Genomic DNA, 13,015 nt, shown 5'->3' on the forward strand with positions numbered 1-13,015 from the left:
GGAGACCGGGGTTCGATTCCCCGACGGGGAGGCAAGACGCCCTTTTTGGTGGCCTGCGCAGCTCTGGGTCCCGCCTCTTGCTCCCGAGGGGCAGGGGCGCTTCTTCTCGGCCGTCCGTCGTCCGGCCGGCGGCGCGTGCCCGGCCTGCCCACCGTCCACCGGCCCCAGCCCTTTGCGTGGCTCGAGGCCGGACGCTGGGTCGCCACCGCGCAGCCGGGGCCTCGTGTGGTCCCCGCGGCAGCCACGGCGAGCTCCTCGGCGACGTGCCGCCCAGCCGCCCAGCCGCGCAGGCGCCGTGGGTGTCGCTCGGGTGGGAGGCAGATGGGTCCGGTCCCGTCTGGATGCGGGAGGTGGTGTGGCCTGCGCCCGCCCCCTCTGCTCCTTCCCGCGCCGGGCCGGGCCGGGCCGGGCCGGGCCGCTAGCTGCGGGCCGCGGAGGACGCGGAAGACGCCGGGCCGGGGACGTGGCGGGGCTCCCCAGCCGGCCTCCGAGGGCCCGAGAGCGGCCAGGCGGCCAGAGCGCCCTCCAGAGGCGGGCGGCGGTGGGCGCCGGGCGCGGGGCGCGGGGCGCGGGGCGCAGGGCGGGCGGGCGTACCCGGCGACCGGCCGGCGCAGCTGAGTCGGAGGGGCGAGGCTGGGGCGCCGGGCGGCCGGAGCCCGTGGTGGCCGGAGCCCGTGGTGGCCGGGCAGAGCTGCGGCCGGGCGGGACGTCGGGGCAGGGCTGCGCCGGGCGGCGGCGGCAGCAGCAGCGGCGAGCGAGCGCCAAGGCGAGAAGGCGCCGGAGCGCACCCTGGGCCGGCCGCGTCCGGCCGGCCCGGGCCGTACAGCGTTGGTGGTATAGTGGTGAGCATAGCTGCCTTCCAAGCAGTTGACCCGGGTTCGATTCCCGGCCAACGCAGCCGCCCGACCTTTTGCGCCGCTCCGGGGCCCTCCTGGCCAGACCCGCCGGGCGCTGGCAGTGGGGGACGGCGAGCCGGCCCGCTGGGCGCTGGGCGCTGGGCACGTGGCCCCAGGCGGCGTGCGGGTGCGAGGGCGGCCGGCGCGCAGCGTTTTGCGGGTGCTGCCAGCGGGCCGGGTGGACTGCGTGGGGCCCGCGGGCGGCTGGACGTGCAGAGGCAGGGGCCTCGGGGCCCAAGCGCAGCCGCGTGGGTGGAATGGAGGCGCTGGGTCCAGGGGGTGCAGGCCAGGCGCGCAGCCTGTCGCTCCCTGGTGGTCTAGTGGTTAGGATTCGGCGCTCTCACCGCCGCGGCCCGGGTTCGATTCCCGGTCAGGGAAGCCTTTCTTCTTCCTCTGGCCCTCCGGGGCCTCCCCTCCCGGCCGGCCGAGCCGAGCCCCCCACCGTCCCGTCCCCAGTGCACCCGCACCACCCCCTTTTAGCCCACGCCAGCACGCCCGGCCAGAGCTGGCTAGCTTGTCGCGGGCCCCGCCGCCACGATGGACGGGTGCACACAAGGCCACCTGCCACGCCCCGACGGGCAGCCCCAAGTCTCGCCCTGCCACCTCGGCCCGTCCGAGCCTTTTGGCCTGACTGGCCCACCGGAGGCCCTCGGCATCGCCTCTCCCCTTCGCACTTCCCCCCCCCCCCCACGTCCCCCGCCCCGTGCACGCGCTCGCCTGGCACCTTGGCTTCCACAGCCCGAGACGCGAGTGGCCGGGGCGGCCTCTGTCCCCCGCCGGGACCACCAGTGTGCGCAGGCGCCCCTGCCCCCCGAGTGTGCTCGGACCCCCACCGCCCCCTCCGGTGGCGCTCCTAGCTGGCCACGCTGACGAGCCATCCTGTCCTCCCTCCTGAGGTGCCCGCGGTGGCGGTGCCAGGCGCGTGGGTCAGGTGAGTCACGCGCAGCCCTGAGTCCCGTCACCTGGCCGAGCAGCCCCCCTCGGGCCTGGAACCTCTCGGGCGGCTTCCCTGCCCCACGCGGGGCGGGAGCGCCACGACCTGGCTGGCTGCGTCTCTCCCCGGCGACGGAGAGCGGACCCCAGGGGCACGCCGGTCTTGGGCGCCGATGCGAGCGCAGAGTCCGACCGCTGTGCCCGGGAGGTGGAGGAGGGAAGAGGCATCCGGGCACGGCCCGGACCACCCCCCCCCCCCGGGGCACTGGAGGTGAGACAGGGGTGAGGTGCCGTGGGAGCCACGGGGGAAGACAACCCAGCAGCCAGGCAGGTGGGTGGCGGTCGAGGCACCCCGGGGGACTGGGCGCACTTGTCGCCAACTCGTCATTCCAATTGCAGGACACGTCGGTCCCTTCCATCCTTGGGCAAAGGGGCCGGCGTGTTACCCAGTGGTCCCTTTCGCCACCTCCGCGCCCCACCCCACACCCCCGATGAGCGGCGTCCTCCACCACCCCTCCCACTCACGCACACTTTTCCCAGTTGCACTTTTCACAGTTTCCCATCCCGCCTCGCCCTGTGCCTCGCCATGATAGGCGCCGTCCGTCCCTCTGTCCACCCCTGTCTGTATCCGTCCTCTTCTGCGGATGCCTCCCAAGGTCCATCGCACACCTCAGTCTCCTTTCCGCCCCAACTTGGACACCCCTGTCCGCCGGGGATTTGTTCTGTGATCAGAGGTGTCCCCTCTCGAGGCCAAGCGGTCAGCCGGTGCGCCGCGCACACCTGCCGGGGCACACTCGCTTCAACCGCACAAGCCCCCTGCAGCGGTGCGGAGGAGCCGCGGCGGCCGTGGGTCTCCGGGTGCTTCCCATGCCCACGGGAAGTTTCCTCGGAGTCCTTGCTTTTGCGTGTGTGTGTGCGTGTGGGTGTGTGTGGAGGGGTGGAGGGGTGGAGGTCGGGGTGGGAGAGGGATGGAGGACGGTGGTGGACTTTGGTGCCGTGGGTGGCTCTAGCGGTGGAAGAGGAAGCCGCGTTGGCACGGTAGCGCGGCGGCGAAGCGGGTCGCAGAGAATCAAGGGCCTGCGCGACCATGACGTTAGGCACGCTGGGGTCTTGCGGGTGCGGGTGCCGGTGCCACCTGGAGTCTGTGAGCGACCCTCGCGGACGATGGGCTGTATAGCGCACCTAGGCGTGGCAGCTTGGTTTCTGCCGGTTGTGCAAAAGGGGAGGATTTCTGGAGTGTGGGTAGAGTGAGCCAGAGCGTGCGTGTGTGTGTGTGTGTGTGTGTGTGTGTCGGGGAGGGGGGGCTGGTGGGAGGGGCGGCGGTGCGAGGGAAGGGGAGGAGCGTGCGGGTGGCAGCGCGAGTTGGTGCGTGGATGCGTTCCTTGCAGTGAATCGGGAGACTGGAGCGAGGCGAGCGTCGTTAAAGAGAAGAAGGGCAAGGCAGGTGTGTGGGCGGGCGCGGATGGGCCCTTGGCTCCCGGGCGGGCGGAGTTCTGTCCCCAGGGCGAGCGAGCCAGGGAGGAGGAAGGGGTTGTGCGGCAGGGGCGGGGACGGGATGGGGCGTGGGCGGGCCCCCAGAGAGGAGCAGAGGTGGCTTTGGCCAGGTGCTCTGAAGGTGGGAGAGAGGAAGCGTAGCGCGCAGTTGGCGCTGCGGGGCCAAAAGGGGATGGCGCGTTGCATGGGCCGGGAATCGAACCCGGGCCTCCCGCGTGGCAGGCGAGAATTCTACCACTGAACCACCCATGCACCCACGGACGTGGTCCACAGAGGGCTTCCCCAGCGGCGCCGGCCGCCTCCGTTGCCGGTCCCCGCCAGTAGTGAGCGTGAGCGTGAGCGTGAGCGTGAGCGTCTGCTCCGTGGGAGCAGGAGGCGGGCGGTCTGCAAGACAGGCTCCAGGCACGCGGAGAGCCAGCCCCTGGGGCGCGGCGCGGCGCGGCACGGACGTCCGGGCAGAGGAAGGCACGGAGGCGGACTGGGCTCATCCCGTGCTTTGTCCCTCGTCCAGGGCCGCCTCCACAGCCTGCCCGTGTCCGCAGAGGCAGCCAGGAGCCGGACCCAGCCCGGCCAGCGCCCGAACCCCAAACAGCCGGAGCCATCTGTGGCAGGTGCAGGCAGGCGAGGGACCTTGCCTTCAGCTACTCCCAGCCCCGAGCCAGAGTCCGTTTGGCGGATGGTTTTCTCGCGCGTGCAGTGTGTGTCCTGGAGGACGGGGTGGGGAACGGACCTCTCGTGTGTGGAGCCATGGGGCCGGGGGCTGGGGGCGGGGGCGGGGGGCGGGGCGGGTGGGCTGTGTGTCTTTGTGTGTGTGTGTGTGTGTGTGTGTGTGTGTGTGTGTGTGTGTGGGTGGGTGTGTGTTTGCGCTGGCGCCGGCGTCTGTCGGAGTTAGAGGCCAGGTAGCGCCGCCTGCGCCTCTGAGTGCGTCTCGGGCCAAGAGAGCAAAGGCCTGAGCGCGCTGGCAGGCGCCTCTCCCTAGGGGTCCGGCTCGGTGCCTTGACAGGTTGGGAGGCAGGAGGGCGGTCTTGGATCCGGGAGGAACGCTGGGGCGGAGTGGCCGGCCGGCGGCCTCCCCGAGCCAGGAGATGCGCTGTGGCGCCCGGCTGGATGGCCTGGGGGTCTAGGGCTTCCGCTCACTGCTCCCTGCAGCCACCTTCCCGGCTTGGACTCGTGAGCCAGGCCCCCAGAAGGGAGGGGTCCGCGCCGCCGGCTGGCCAGCAGACGGCTGGGCTGTATGGCTCCCGGGAGGCAGACAGGCAGGCAGGTAGGTGTGGCCAGGGGAAGGCCCCTAGGTGGAGAATCGTGTGGGCCGCCTCGGGAGGGTGTGGAGAGAATGGACTAGGGCCGGGGGGAAAGCACGGGGTGACGGTGGGGTGGGTGCGTGTTGCCGGTGGCGGCGGAAGCGGACGGCTGGCTGGAAGAGCCAGGCGCTGTCCAGCGGCCCCAAGTGGGAGCGGGAAGCGCGGGGAGCTTTGCAGCCTGGGCTGGTTCGCGAGTGCCGGGGTGAGGAGGGCAGGGGCGGGAATAGACGAGAAGGAGGACCAAAGAGCCTCCAGAAAGCAGCGGGTGCGAAGTCAGCGAAGCCTGCGGGTGTGGGAAAGGCGCTCGAGTCGCCGGGCAGTGCGTGTGTGTGTGCGCGCGCGCGCGCGCGCGCGCTCAGAGCCCGAGGCGGCGAGGGTGGAGGGGCTGGAGCTCGGTCCCGGGCAGCGTGTGCTCGGGTGCGAGGCGGGCCGCGGCCGCGAGAGGGTGTGGTCCAGTCCCGGGTGGCGTGGCTGCTGTGTGGGGCGGGCCAAAAGGTGGGCGTGTCAGGAGTGGGATTCGAACCCACGCCTCCAGGGGAGACTGCGACCTGAACGCAGCGCCTTAGACCGCTCGGCCATCCTGACGGCGGGTGTGGGCGCGTCGCCGCTGGCCTGGCTGGGACGCGGCGCTAACGCTGGCGTCCTTGGCCGTCATGGCGCCCGGCTGGCGGCTGTGTGGGTGCGCAAGGGGCGAGACACGCGCGGCTGCCCCGGAGGAGCACGGCCAGCCGCCTCGCCGCCGCCGCCGCCGCCGCCGCCGCCGCCGCCGCCGCCAGCGCGGCTCCCGTCGCTGTCGCACCCCCACCCCCAGCTCCCTGCAGGCCCCGTCCAGCGTCGGCGCCCCTTGCCCTGCTCCCCACCCCGCCTTCCTCGCCCTCGCCCTCGAAGCCCCGCTTGCCGTCTGGGGCCTTTTCTCCCGGCGCGATGCCCGCCTGGCAGACGAGAGAGAGGCAGCGCTCGTTGGGAGTACTGAGCGCCGTCCGGGTCCGTGTGTGGGCCCCGGGTCCGGGCGGACTCCGAGTCGGGGCTGGGGGCTGCCGTGCGGGAGAGGGGACCGAAGCGGGGCTGGGGTCGGGTGGGGCGTGGCCCGTGCCGTGCCGGGCGCCTGTGCAGGGCAGGGCGTCGAGCGAGGGCAGGCAGGGGCAGGCGTGGGGAGGCAGCCGGAGAGGGGTCGGGCGCCCGGGTGGCCGGCCGCCGCCGTCCTCGTTAGTATAGTGGTGAGTATCCCCGCCTGTCACGCGGGAGACCGGGGTTCGATTCCCCGACGGGGAGGCAAGACGCCCTTTTTGGTGGCCTGCGCAGCTCTGGGTCCCGCCTCTTGCTCCCGAGGGGCAGGGGCGCTTCTTCTCGGCCGTCCGTCGTCCGGCCGGCGGCGCGTGCCCGGCCTGCCCACCGTCCACCGGCCCCAGCCCTTTGCGTGGCTCGAGGCCGGACGCTGGGTCGCCACCGCGCAGCCGGGGCCTCGTGTGGTCCCCGCGGCAGCCACGGCGAGCTCCTCGGCGACGTGCCGCCCAGCCGCCCAGCCGCGCAGGCGCCGTGGGTGTCGCTCGGGTGGGAGGCAGATGGGTCCGGTCCCGTCTGGATGCGGGAGGTGGTGTGGCCTGCGCCCGCCCCCTCTGCTCCTTCCCGCGCCGGGCCGGGCCGGGCCGGGCCGGGCCGCTAGCTGCGGGCCGCGGAGGACGCGGAAGACGCCGGGCCGGGGACGTGGCGGGGCTCCCCAGCCGGCCTCCGAGGGCCCGAGAGCGGCCAGGCGGCCAGAGCGCCCTCCAGAGGCGGGCGGCGGTGGGCGCCGGGCGCGGGGCGCGGGGCGCGGGGCGCAGGGCGGGCGGGCGTACCCGGCGACCGGCCGGCGCAGCTGAGTCGGAGGGGCGAGGCTGGGGCGCCGGGCGGCCGGAGCCCGTGGTGGCCGGAGCCCGTGGTGGCCGGGCAGAGCTGCGGCCGGGCGGGACGTCGGGGCAGGGCTGCGCCGGGCGGCGGCGGCAGCAGCAGCGGCGAGCGAGCGCCAAGGCGAGAAGGCGCCGGAGCGCACCCTGGGCCGGCCGCGTCCGGCCGGCCCGGGCCGTACAGCGTTGGTGGTATAGTGGTGAGCATAGCTGCCTTCCAAGCAGTTGACCCGGGTTCGATTCCCGGCCAACGCAGCCGCCCGACCTTTTGCGCCGCTCCGGGGCCCTCCTGGCCAGACCCGCCGGGCGCTGGCAGTGGGGGACGGCGAGCCGGCCCGCTGGGCGCTGGGCGCTGGGCACGTGGCCCCAGGCGGCGTGCGGGTGCGAGGGCGGCCGGCGCGCAGCGTTTTGCGGGTGCTGCCAGCGGGCCGGGTGGACTGCGTGGGGCCCGCGGGCGGCTGGACGTGCAGAGGCAGGGGCCTCGGGGCCCAAGCGCAGCCGCGTGGGTGGAATGGAGGCGCTGGGTCCAGGGGGTGCAGGCCAGGCGCGCAGCCTGTCGCTCCCTGGTGGTCTAGTGGTTAGGATTCGGCGCTCTCACCGCCGCGGCCCGGGTTCGATTCCCGGTCAGGGAAGCCTTTCTTCTTCCTCTGGCCCTCCGGGGCCTCCCCTCCCGGCCGGCCGAGCCGAGCCCCCCACCGTCCCGTCCCCAGTGCACCCGCACCACCCCCTTTTAGCCCACGCCAGCACGCCCGGCCAGAGCTGGCTAGCTTGTCGCGGGCCCCGCCGCCACGATGGACGGGTGCACACAAGGCCACCTGCCACGCCCCGACGGGCAGCCCCAAGTCTCGCCCTGCCACCTCGGCCCGTCCGAGCCTTTTGGCCTGGCTGGCCCACCGGAGGCCCTCGGCATCGCCTCTCCCCTTCGCACTTCCCCCCCCCCCCCACGTCCCCCGCCCCGTGCACGCGCTCGCCTGGCACCTTGGCTTCCACAGCCCGAGACGCGAGTGGCCGGGGCGGCCTCTGTCCCCCGCCGGGACCACCAGTGTGCGCAGGCGCCCCTGCCCCCCGAGTGTGCTCGGACCCCCACCGCCCCCTCCGGTGGCGCTCCTAGCTGGCCACGCTGACGAGCCATCCTGTCCTCCCTCCTGAGGTGCCCGCGGTGGCGGTGCCGGGCGCGTGGGTCAGGTGAGCCACGCGCAGCCCTGAGTCCCGTCACCTGGCCGAGCAGCCCCCCTCGGGCCTGGAACCTCTCGGGCGGCTTCCCTGCCCCACGCGGGGCGGGAGCGCCACGACCTGGCTGGCTGCGTCTCTCCCCGGCGACGGAGAGCGGACCCCAGGGGCACGCCGGTCTTGGGCGCCGATGCGAGCGCAGAGTCCGACCGCTGTGCCCGGGAGGTGGAGGAGGGAAGAGGCATCCGGGCACGGCCCGGACCACCCCCCCCCCCCCGGGGCACTGGAGGTGAGACAGGGGTGAGGTGCCGTGGGAGCCACGGGGGAAGACAACCCAGCAGCCAGGCAGGTGGGTGGCGGTCGAGGCACCCCGGGGGACTGGGCGCACTTGTCGCCAACTCGTCATTCCAATTGCAGGACACGTCGGTCCCTTCCATCCTTGGGCAAAGGGGCCGGCGTGTTACCCAGTGGTCCCTTTCGCCACCTCCGCGCCCCACCCCACACCCCCGATGAGCGGCGTCCTCCACCACCCCTCCCACTCACGCACACTTTTCCCAGTTGCACTTTTCACAGTTTCCCATCCCGCCTCGCCCTGTGCCTCGCCATGATAGGCGCCGTCCGTCCCTCTGTCCACCCCTGTCTGTATCCGTCCTCTTCTGCGGATGCCTCCCAAGGTCCATCGCACACCTCAGTCTCCTTCCCGCCCCAACTTGGACACCCCTGTCCGCCGGGGATTTGTTCTGTGATCAGAGGTGTCCCCTCTCGAGGCCAAGCGGTCAGCCGGTGCGCCGCGCACACCTGCCGGGGCACACTCGCTTCAACCGCACAAGCCCCCTGCAGCGGTGCGGAGGAGCCGCGGCGGCCGTGGGTCTCCGGGTGCTTCCCGTGCCCACGGGAAGTTTCCTCGGAGTCCTTGCTTTTGCGTGTGTGTGTGCGTGTGGGTGTGTGTGGAGGGGTGGAGGGGTGGAGGTCGGGGTGGGAGAGGGATGGAGGACGGTGGTGGACTTTGGTGCCGTGGGTGGCTCTAGCGGTGGAAGAGGAAGCCGCGTTGGCACGGTAGCGCGGCGGCGAAGCGGGTCGCAGAGAATCAAGGGCCTGCGCGACCATGACGTTAGGCACGCTGGGGTCTTGCGGGTGCGGGTGCCGGTGCCACCTGGAGTCTGTGAGCGACCCTCGCGGACGATGGGCTGTATAGCGCACCTAGGCGTGGCAGCTTGGTTTCTGCCGGTTGTGCAAAAGGGGAGGATTTCTGGAGTGTGGGTAGAGTGAGCCAGAGCGTGCGTGTGTGTGTGTGTGTGTGTGTGTGTGTCGGGGAGGGGGGGCTGGTGGGAGGGGCGGCGGTGCGAGGGAAGGGGAGGAGCGTGCGGGTGGCAGCGCGAGTTGGTGCGTGGATGCGTTCCTTGCAGTGAATCGGGAGACTGGAGCGAGGCGAGCGTCGTTAAAGAGAAGAAGGGCAAGGCAGGTGTGTGGGCGGGCGCGGATGGGCCCTTGGCTCCCGGGCGGGCGGAGTTCTGTCCCCAGGGCGAGCGAGCCAGGGAGGAGGAAGGGGTTGTGCGGCAGGGGCGGGGACGGGATGGGGCGTGGGCGGGCCCCCAGAGAGGAGCAGAGGTGGCTTTGGCCAGGTGCTCTGAAGGTGGGAGAGAGGAAGCGTAGCGCGCAGTTGGCGCTGCGGGGCCAAAAGGGGATGGCGCGTTGCATGGGCCGGGAATCGAACCCGGGCCTCCCGCGTGGCAGGCGAGAATTCTACCACTGAACCACCCATGCACCCACGGACGTGGTCCACAGAGGGCTTCCCCAGCGGCGCCGGCCGCCTCCGTTGCCGGTCCCCGCCAGTAGTGAGCGTGAGCGTGAGCGTGAGCGTGAGCGTCTGCTCCGTGGGAGCAGGAGGCGGGCGGTCTGCAAGACAGGCTCCAGGCACGCGGAGAGCCAGCCCCTGGGGCGCGGCGCGGCGCGGCACGGACGTCCGGGCAGAGGAAGGCACGGAGGCGGACTGGGCTCATCCCGTGCTTTGTCCCTCGTCCAGGGCCGCCTCCACAGCCTGCCCGTGTCCGCAGAGGCAGCCAGGAGCCGGACCCAGCCCGGCCAGCGCCCGAACCCCAAACAGCCGGAGCCATCTGTGGCAGGTGCAGGCAGGCGAGGGACCTTGCCTTCAGCTACTCCCAGCCCCGAGCCAGAGTCCGTTTGGCGGATGGTTTTCTCGCGCGTGCAGTGTGTGTCCTGGAGGACGGGGTGGGGAACGGACCTCTCGTGTGTGGAGCCATGGGGCCGGGGGCTGGGGGCGGGGGCGGGGGGCGGGGCGGGTGGGCTGTGTGTCTTTGTGTGTGTGTGTGTGTGTGTGTGTGTGTGTGTGTGTGTGGGTGGGTGTGTGTTTGCGCTGGCGCCGGCGTCTGTCGGAGTTAGAGGCCAGGTAGCGCCGCCTGCGCCTCTGAGTGCGTCTCGGGCCAAGAGAGCAAAGGCCTGAGCGCGCTGGCAGGCGCCTCTCCCTAGGGGTCCGGCTCGGTGCCTTGACAGGTTGGGAGGCAGGAGGGCGGTCTTGGATCCGGGAGGAACGCTGGGGCGGAGTGGCCGGCCGGCGGCCTCCCCGAGCCAGGAGATGCGCTGTGGCGCCCGGCTGGATGGCCTGGGGGTCTAGGGCTTCCGCTCACTGCTCCCTGCAGCCACCTTCCCGGCTTGGACTCGTGAGCCAGGCCCCCAGAAGGGAGGGGTCCGCGCCGCCGGCTGGCCAGCAGACGGCTGGGCTGTATGGCTCCCGGGAGGCAGACAGGCAGGCAGGTAGGTGTGGCCAGGGGAAGGCCCCTAGGTGGAGAATCGTGTGGGCCGCCTCGGGAGGGTGTGGAGAGAATGGACTAGGGCCGGGGGGAAAGCACGGGGTGACGGTGGGGTGGGTGCGTGTTGCCGGTGGCGGCGGAAGCGGACGGCTGGCTGGAAGAGCCAGGCGCTGTCCAGCGGCCCCAAGTGGGAGCGGGAAGCGCGGGGAGCTTTGCAGCCTGGGCTGGTTCGCGAGTGCCGGGGTGAGGAGGGCAGGGGCGGGAATAGACGAGAAGGAGGACCAAAGAGCCTCCAGAAAGCAGCGGGTGCGAAGTCAGCGAAGCCTGCGGGTGTGGGAAAGGCGCTCGAGTCGCCGGGCAGTGCGTGTGTGTGTGCGCGCGCGCGCGCGCTCAGAGCCCGAGGCGGCGAGGGTGGAGGGGCTGGAGCTCGGTCCCGGGCAGCGTGTGCTCGGGTGCGAGGCGGGCCGCGGCCGCGAGAGGGTGTGGTCCAGGCCCGGGTGGCGTGGCTGCTGTGTGGGGCGGGCCAAAAGGTGGGCGTGTCAGGAGTGGGATTCGAACCCACGCCTCCAGGGGAGACTGCGACCTGAACGCAGCGCCTTAGACCGCTCGGCCATCCTGACGGCGGGTGTGGGCGCGTCGCCGCTGGCCTGGCTGGGACGCGGCGCTAACGCTGGCGTCCTTGGCCGTCATGGCGCCCGGCTGGCGGCTGTGTGGGTGCGCAAGGGGCGAGACACGCGCGGCCAGCCGCCTCGCCGCCGCCGCCGCCGCCGCCGCCGCCGCCGCCGCCAGCGCGGCTCCCGTCGCTGTCGCACCCCCACCCCCAGCTCCCTGCAGGCCCCGTCCAGCGTCGGCGCCCCTTGCCCTGCTCCCCACCCCGCCTTCCTCGCCCTCGCCCTCGCAGCCCCGCTTGCCGTCTGGGGCCTTTTCTCCCGGCGCGATGCCCGCCTGGCAGACGAGAGAGAGGCAGCGCTCGTTGGGAGTACTGAGCGCCGTCCGGGTCCGTGTGTGGGCCCCGGGTCCGGGCGGACTCCGAGTCGGGGCTGGGGGCTGCCGTGCGGGAGAGGGGGCCGAAGCGGGGCTGGGGTCGGTTGGGGCGTGGCCCGTGCCGTGCCGGGCGCCTGTGCAGGGCAGGGCGTCGAGCGAGGGCAGGCAGGGGCAGGCGTGGGGAGGCAGCCGGAGAGGGGTCGGGCGCCCGGGTGGCCGGCCGCCGCCGTCCTCGTTAGTATAGTGGTGAGTATCCCCGCCTGTCACGCGGGAGACCGGGGTTCGATTCCCCGACGGGGAGGCAAGACGCCCTTTTTGGTGGCCTGCGCAGCTCTGGGTCCCGCCTCTTGCTCCCGAGGGGCAGGGGCGCTTCTTCTCGGCCGTCCGTCGTCCGGCCGGCGGCGCGTGCCCGGCCTGCCCACCGTCCACCGGCCCCAGCCCTTTGCGTGGCTCGAGGCCGGACGCTGGGTCGCCACCGCGCAGCCGGGGCCTCGTGTGGTCCCCGCGGCAGCCACGGCGAGCTCCTCGGCGACGTGCCGCCCAGCCGCCCAGCCGCGCAGGCGCCGTGGGTGTCGCTCGGGTGGGAGGCAGATGGGTCCGGTCCCGTCTGGATGCGGGAGGTGGTGTGGCCTGCGCCCGCCCCCTCTGCTCCTTCCCGCGCCGGGCCGGGCCGGGCCGGGCCGGGCCGCTAGCTGCGGGCCGCGGAGGACGCGGAAGACGCCGGGCCGGGGACGTGGCGGGGCTCCCCAGCCGGCCTCCGAGGGCCCGAGAGCGGCCAGGCGGCCAGAGCGCCCTCCAGAGGCGGGCGGCGGTGGGCGCCGGGCGCGGGGCGCGGGGCGCGGGGCGCAGGGCGGGCGGGCGTACCCGGCGACCGGCCGGCGCAGCTGAGTCGGAGGGGCGAGGCTGGGGCGCCGGGCGGCCGGAGCCCGTGGTGGCCGGAGCCCGTGGTGGCCGGGCAGAGCTGCGGCCGGGCGGGACGTCGGGGCAGGGCTGCGCCGGGCGGCGGCGGCAGCAGCAGCGGCGAGCGAGCGCCAAGGCGAGAAGGCGCCGGAGCGCACCCTGGGCCGGCCGCGTCCGGCCGGCCCGGGCCGTGCAGCGTTGGTGGTATAGTGGTGAGCATAGCTGCCTTCCAAGCAGTTGACCCGGGTTCGATTCCCGGCCAACGCAGCCGCCCGACCTTTTGCGCCGCTCCGGGGCCCTCCTGGCCAGACCCGCCGGGCGCTGGCAGTGGGGGACGGCGAGCCGGCCCGCTGGGCGCTGGGCGCTGGGCACGTGGCCCCAGGCGGCGTGCGGGTGCGAGGGCGGCCGGCGCGCAGCGTTTTGCGGGTGCTGCCAGCGGGCCGGGTGGACTGCGTGGGGCCGGCGGGCGGCTGGACGTGCAGAGGCAGGGGCCTCGGGGCCCAAGCGCAGCCGCGTGGGTGGAATGGAGGCGCTGGGTCCAGGGGGTGCAGGCCAGGCGCGCAGCCTGTCGCTCCCTGGTGGTCTAGTGGTTAGGATTCGGCGCTCTCACCGCCGCGGCCCGGGTTCGATTCCCGGTCAGGGAAGCCTTTCTTCTTCCTCTGGCCCTCCGGGGCCTCCCCTCCCGG

At 73.5% G+C, this 13,015-nt stretch overlaps 9 non-coding genes across 9 annotated transcripts in view; all 9 read left to right on the forward strand.

Annotated features, from left to right (window-relative positions):
- Positions 1 to 31, forward strand: part of TRNAD-GUC (transfer RNA aspartic acid (anticodon GUC)) — a 72-nt gene extending 41 nt beyond the window's left edge. The window contains exon 1 of the tRNA in view: positions 1 to 31. This exon is cut by the window's left edge and continues 41 nt beyond it. This is a non-coding gene — a tRNA (tRNA-Asp).
- Positions 32 to 825: 794 nt separating this feature from the next.
- Positions 826 to 897, forward strand: TRNAG-UCC (transfer RNA glycine (anticodon UCC)). Its single transcript has one exon. It is a non-coding gene; the product is annotated as a tRNA-Gly (tRNA).
- Positions 898 to 1,202: 305 nt separating this feature from the next.
- On the forward strand, positions 1,203 to 1,274 carry TRNAE-CUC (transfer RNA glutamic acid (anticodon CUC)). Its single transcript has one exon. It is a non-coding gene; the product is annotated as a tRNA-Glu (tRNA).
- A 4,550-nt stretch (positions 1,275 to 5,824) lies between these two features.
- TRNAD-GUC (transfer RNA aspartic acid (anticodon GUC)) lies at positions 5,825 to 5,896 on the forward strand. Its single transcript has one exon. It is a non-coding gene; the product is annotated as a tRNA-Asp (tRNA).
- A 794-nt stretch (positions 5,897 to 6,690) lies between these two features.
- TRNAG-UCC (transfer RNA glycine (anticodon UCC)) lies at positions 6,691 to 6,762 on the forward strand. Its single transcript has one exon. It is a non-coding gene; the product is annotated as a tRNA-Gly (tRNA).
- Positions 6,763 to 7,067: 305 nt separating this feature from the next.
- On the forward strand, positions 7,068 to 7,139 carry TRNAE-CUC (transfer RNA glutamic acid (anticodon CUC)). Its single transcript has one exon. It is a non-coding gene; the product is annotated as a tRNA-Glu (tRNA).
- Positions 7,140 to 11,658: 4,519 nt separating this feature from the next.
- On the forward strand, positions 11,659 to 11,730 carry TRNAD-GUC (transfer RNA aspartic acid (anticodon GUC)). Its single transcript has one exon. It is a non-coding gene; the product is annotated as a tRNA-Asp (tRNA).
- Positions 11,731 to 12,524: 794 nt separating this feature from the next.
- Positions 12,525 to 12,596, forward strand: TRNAG-UCC (transfer RNA glycine (anticodon UCC)). The gene has a single exon. It is a non-coding gene; the product is annotated as a tRNA-Gly (tRNA).
- A 305-nt stretch (positions 12,597 to 12,901) lies between these two features.
- Positions 12,902 to 12,973, forward strand: TRNAE-CUC (transfer RNA glutamic acid (anticodon CUC)). Its single transcript has one exon. It is a non-coding gene; the product is annotated as a tRNA-Glu (tRNA).
- The last annotated feature ends 42 nt before the right edge of the window (positions 12,974 to 13,015 follow it).

Source organism: Puma concolor, chromosome E4 (assembly GCF_028749965.1).
Source record: "Puma concolor isolate L17-30 chromosome E4, mPumCon1.1.hap2, whole genome shotgun sequence".
NCBI lineage: Eukaryota > Metazoa > Chordata > Mammalia > Carnivora > Felidae > Puma > Puma concolor.